This window comes from Haemaphysalis longicornis, unplaced genomic scaffold, assembly GCF_048455015.1.
Source record: "Haemaphysalis longicornis isolate Haplotype H1 unplaced genomic scaffold, Haemaphysalis longicornis Haplotype H1 scaffold_10, whole genome shotgun sequence".
NCBI classification, from domain to species: Eukaryota; Metazoa; Arthropoda; class Arachnida; order Ixodida; family Ixodidae; genus Haemaphysalis; species Haemaphysalis longicornis.
This window is the reverse complement of record NW_027526204.1, coordinates 149,292,228-149,297,980: the sequence shown is the minus strand read 5'-3', so window position 1 is coordinate 149,297,980 and position 5,753 is coordinate 149,292,228.

Here is a 5,753-nt window from a genome sequence, read left to right as displayed (position 1 = left end):
GGTAATTACGCGAAATCGCCGTATCACGTCCTCGTACCAAAGTTCCGCACGTAGTACCACGCAACCAACGCGTTTGACTTTCGCGCAAAAAGCCTTGGCCGCTGATGTGTGATACAAAATGGCTTTTAAATACTTGTAATAGGATGATATAGCTCGTAGAATTGTCGCTGACAGAATCCGTGACACAGCGTGGACGTATGTAAGGACAAGTTATAAGCTGGGGCCACGTAAATAAGGCATTTGGGATTAAGGCTGTCACTGTTTTGAGTATGCGTTCCAAACAGTACTTCTGCCCCCAGGCCATCGCAATACATGATGGTACAAAAGGTAGGGTGGAGATTGTTTATAAAGAAACGTATGTGGGGTTAAGAAACCAGTGCAATATCCACATCGTGCCGTTGGGCGGGGAGAATTACTTCGATATTATTCACTTGCAAAAGTGTGGAGAATTCGGCGAGTTCGTAGAAATTTATAGTCGTGCAAAAACGCGAAAAGACGAGACACAGAAAGGCAACAACAACACCAGTGCTGCCTCGAGTTGTTTTTCTTTTGTCTTGTTTGTTCGCACTGCTGCATCACTATAAAATAATAAACCTTCGCCCAGTAGAAGAAAAGACGTTTGTTGCGACAAATAGGAGAAAAGCGGGTGAAAGCGACTGTTCTTAAATCCGTACAGGCAATCGTTTTAAGAGCGGTAGTTCTGGCAAAATTACAATACTCTATTTCGATTGCCGCTCTGCATTTCAGAGAATTGTGCCGTCGACCAATGCGCTCTAATAGCACCCGTAACACCTGAAGAGATAGCTGCTGATAACGGTCAGCGAACACATTTAGCTGAAGACTTTATTGAAAGAAGGCTGCTTCTGCTTTCTGTAGGTCGAATCAGTTTACAGACTTAATCAGTACCTTTTATCTGGCACTCGGGCCAACAGTTTCCCAAATGCAGCTAGCATATAAAAGAACCCCCGTTTGTCTAGCTTTGTGCATGTGCGATCATTGGGTATAGCTTGCTGTTACCAAAAGAGACAGAGAAACATTTATTATACCGGTGAGCAGGAGGAAGTTCTTAAGTCCTCCACCCAGCGAGAGGCATCCTTATTCCAAGATGCATTGGTGCTGCTTCGCCATCCAAGCCAGTTGCACTAGTCGGCGCTGGTCCGAGAGAGCTTGGTAGGGTTGGGACTTGGGGTAAGAGTAGAGGTCCGTTGGCACTCCCATACCACGTGGTATGGGGTGCCAGCTTCCGGGCAGAAGTTACAGCTGGCATGGTATTGGGTGGGGTACACAGCGTTTAGTAGGGTGTTATGGGGATACGAATTGGTTTATGGGCGTCGTAAAGCGGTTTCTTCGTCGCGTGTTAATTGTCAATGAGGTGGTGGGAAGCAACGGCGGTTGTTTTTGTAGTGGACTAAGATTTCGGCGTATGTGTGGAGTGGTGCTGGCTTCGAGGTAGATTGTTCGTTGTTTTCTCCTTCTGAGGTAACGGCCCGGTGTGTATGAGCAGGGGCAGCGGCGTGTGCAACATCGTTCCCTTGGAGGGACTAATGGCCGGGTTACCAGGTGATAATAAGTTCTGGTAGTCTTTGTACTTGACGAAGAAGGTCCAGTGCGGTTTTATTGAGAAATGCGGCCAATTAGAATGTTTTTGCTGTGCTCTGTGAATCGATGAAAACAATAAGAATTTCCTCGCCTGTTGTGGGAGCAAGAGCGATGGCCAACTCCTGCGATGGATGGATGCACGCAGCGTGACCAAGTTATTTTACTGCTTGGCCTAGAAAAAATGCGTTCTAAGCATTTCCCATGCTTTTATCTCCCAGATGCAGAGCTGAAATGTTCACTGAAAATATGCAACGGGGCTTAACATATAACATTAAAGGAAAGTAAAAATGCCGGTTCGAACAACCGCCCTACCAAAAAAACGTCGCACCTTTCGTTCAAGCTGCAAGAACCATGCCGAGATAACAGCTGCAGGGGTTTCTTTCTCCACGAGAGATTGCAGTTGCATGGATTGCAACTGCAATATGTCAATGCAATACTCGCCGCTCGAAAACCGGTGGTTGGTACACATTTTTATAAATGCAAAAGGTTGCTTGGTCTTCTATCGGCCTGCGTGCGCTTTGGGGAGCAGGACGCGAAAGTGTTTTTACACGCATAAAAGAGTAGCCTAATTCGAAACCAAGTTTTAAATGTATCAGAATCGTGTAAGCGTAATACGAGCAAGAGGACGAGAGACGAACCCATTAGAGCGAAAAAATACTGTTTTTGGTGGCCTTCCCAGTCGGAATAGCCGCCAGCCGTGGCAGCCACTCTTTCCTGAGACACATTTTCAAGCTGCATCTATAGCAGGCGGCTGGTAAGGTCGCATTCACACTGCTCCAAGGAGGGGCTGTGCGAGTCTATTGCCTGCATGTCTCTTCCTGGAACTTCCCTGCGGGTAAGAGGGAAAGTTGATTTGATGAGCGGACGTGGCGGCTGGAACAACCCACCGGCGCTTTCTGTTTGTTCACAGAGAGCACGAAAGATTTTGCGCTGTTTACACCTAGCGTGCGCTGTCCTACGATCATGAAGCTTCGCCGTCACACCTTTTCAATGAGTGCTATCCGGACCAAGCGCCGAGTCTTCATTCGGGCTACGGCGGCACCGTTGACAAAGCTAGGGACGCGCGTTACGAACGCCAGAAGGGACGACGATCGTCAGCGTATAGAGCTCCCAAAACCGCCCCACCTACGGCCGATAATGCAGCCTCAGAAGGTGTGATAACGTCGAGCGCGAAAGTCTGCATTTGAGAACTATTTGGGCATGAAAAGTTGTTCCTTTGAGTGGCCGTCAGCGATCACGAGTCCTTACCAGTTTACGAGACGACAGCTATCGATCAACGTAGGTGCTCGTTTATCATAATTGCCTTTTAATCACGTCTTTGCTGTCACGAACGGAAGTGCTAGCTGTTACCTTGACACAGTTGCTGAAGCAGCCGCAAAACATCACCAGACAGAATCGAGCGCAGATTGAAGCTAGCAACGAGGAGTAAACGTGACAGCTAGCTAATAATATTTTTTGTGTCCTGATTAGCTTAGATTTGTTCGTGAAGCAAAGCAGTTGGAATGTAAGTTACACAGCAATTTATTATTTCTGCACTTAACTAATCAGCCGGCGCTTGCAATCCCTGGATAATCCACTTCCCCATGTGGGTACGAGCCACTTCAGTGAAGTGAAGAAAAAGACGTGACCAGTCTTATTGTGAAGGGTTTTGGAAATCGCTGCGCCTAGAGTGCAGTCCGACGGTACTATTAGCACTCCGCTAAAGCGACGTCCACCACCGTTTGATGAAAAACATTTTGCATATGGCACTAATTTGACCTCTATTAATTACATGTAACGTAAACTAAACTTTGATAGCGTAAAGAGCTGAACAAATAATTTAAAATGGCCAAAAGCTAACCTAACCCATGAAAACTACAATTAAAACCTAAATTTAAAATGAAATAAAGAAGTCAAGCGCCGGCCTCAAACCACCGCCCTTAGTAACAGGAAGCTACGACAGAACCTCTACACCACAACGGCAGATACCTTTGCCTGCGGCAGCGCTGCCTTATAAATTTGAATGTCCTCAGAGAGCACTTTTGCCATGCCTGTAGCGCTGATTTGGAGTGCCGTCGGATGTCAGTCTAGACATTGAGTTTTGAAATTCAGGGTAAGACAATGAACACCTTGCGTACTTCGTGAGTGTCTTCAGGAGTATCTAAGAGTATGTCCAAAAATTCTATCTCTGACCAGTGTGACTTGTGTGAGAACTTAAACTACGCAAATGAATAGGGTGAAGAGTGGGAAATGGTAATTAATTCTGAGAAAACCGCAGATTTATGGCTCAGTAACAAAACCCGAAAAGAAAGAAAATGGAGAAAAACTGCCCGCCAGGTGGGATGCCCACCTGGCGGGCAATTTTTCTCCATTTTCTTTTTTTTTTCTCTCCAAATTCGTTATCTGTTTCAATGACCTACCACATGTTCCCCTTTGCTTTCCGAGGGTTTCTTGACTGCCAACTCTTATTTCTGTGTTTTTCAAGAAGCCCCTCATTTCCTATTCTGATTCGCTACATATATATATATATATATATATATATATATATTTAAAAAGACCGGGGGCCGGTAGAAACGTTCGAATAAATGTTGTTATGTTTTTCAGTTTGACTTCTCTATCGTATATATATATATATATATATATATATATATATATATATATATATATATATATATATATATATATATATATATAGTAAACATAACATACCCTATGACACATTGAAACGTTGATGATGACTAAATCGACTGTTTCTTTCCTGATTTATATCATTTCCACAGTTCTCAGCGGATCCCAGCAAATAGTTCCCGTGAATAATACCCCGCTTGCCAAAACTGAGCCCTGTTTTGTCAAAAAATAGTGCAGCATTATTAGCCTAACGGAGGAAAAGGTCTGCAGAAAGTTCTTCACCGATAGAAGGAACGCTTTAAAACAGAAACGATACTGCATAGCGTCAGTTTCCGCAGTAAAAGATGGAATGAACAACATATCTTCACTGCTAGAATGACAAATGCCATAACTGTTTCCGGTGTGAACTTCCTGTCGTTCAGTTTCAATGTAGAGGCATGTGGCTCCCCTGTGTTTGTGAATCGTCTCTTGCCCCTTTGTAGTTCTACTCACGGAATAAAATCATTTTGCCGTAGGTGAACCGTCTAACTTTTTCTTTTGTGGCTTTAGCGCAAAATTAGCAGAAGGGATGGACGCGAATTAGCAGTGGCGTGAAGCTTACCAAAATGCCTACGTCGTCACCCACAATAGGCGTTTTACGCGCAACTTTCTCATTTAAAAGAGCAATGAGGCCTCAAGACGGGGTCTACTGGTCGATTAAGTCCGCCGCTAACGCTGCTGCTTTAACGTTGCGTTTATGTTTTCCGACTGCAAGACGGTGGACAAAAACAGCTTCTTGCACATGCTTGAAGGTCGCCCAGTGCCTGCGCCCTTGGGGGCTACTCTTACCGCGTCTGCGTACAGGTGGAGCTTTGCTTGACGTATAGGACGGATGTAGGAAAGCGTTTCATTTATCTTCCTCTCCCAGCATAGTAACTGCAGCAGCTGTTCAGCAGCTAAAACCAACATCTCATTCACGTTCAGGTTGGTTCTGAGTACACAGCCCTGAAGTGCTGGTCCCATTACTCAGTGAACGCAATTCACGTTGTTTCGGGATGCGTCTGTTCCAAACGCTCTGCGCCTGTGTTTCGCTCTACGCGGCTGCAATGCCGTCGTGCTCAGCTGGGGAGGAACCGTTGATCGCTCCCAGCTGCGAACCGAAGCCGCAGGGTCCCAGCGTCGGGGATCGCGCCTCCTGCCCGTTCAGGACGGACATGGACATCGACCCGGCCAGAATACCCGCCGAGCTGCCGACGGTAAAGTGCAACTGCGTGGACGCTCTGTGCAGCACTACAGGCGACTACCGTTGCCAAGAGGTGAGGAGCACTTTTCACGTGGCGTACGTCGGACCCGACGGCTACGCGTCGTTGAGAAACGGGACTGTGGAGCTACCAACGTCCTGCGTATGCGTCGCCAGCCGGACAGTAAGTGCGAGCTCGGGACTATCTCGCACGAAGGACAATCCCGGTGACCTGGCGAAGTACTGACTCTGTGGTGCCGTGTACGCCAGAATGCAGTTTGTGATAGTACCTTGGCTGTTTTTTTTTCACGGGCTTTGACATGCGTGA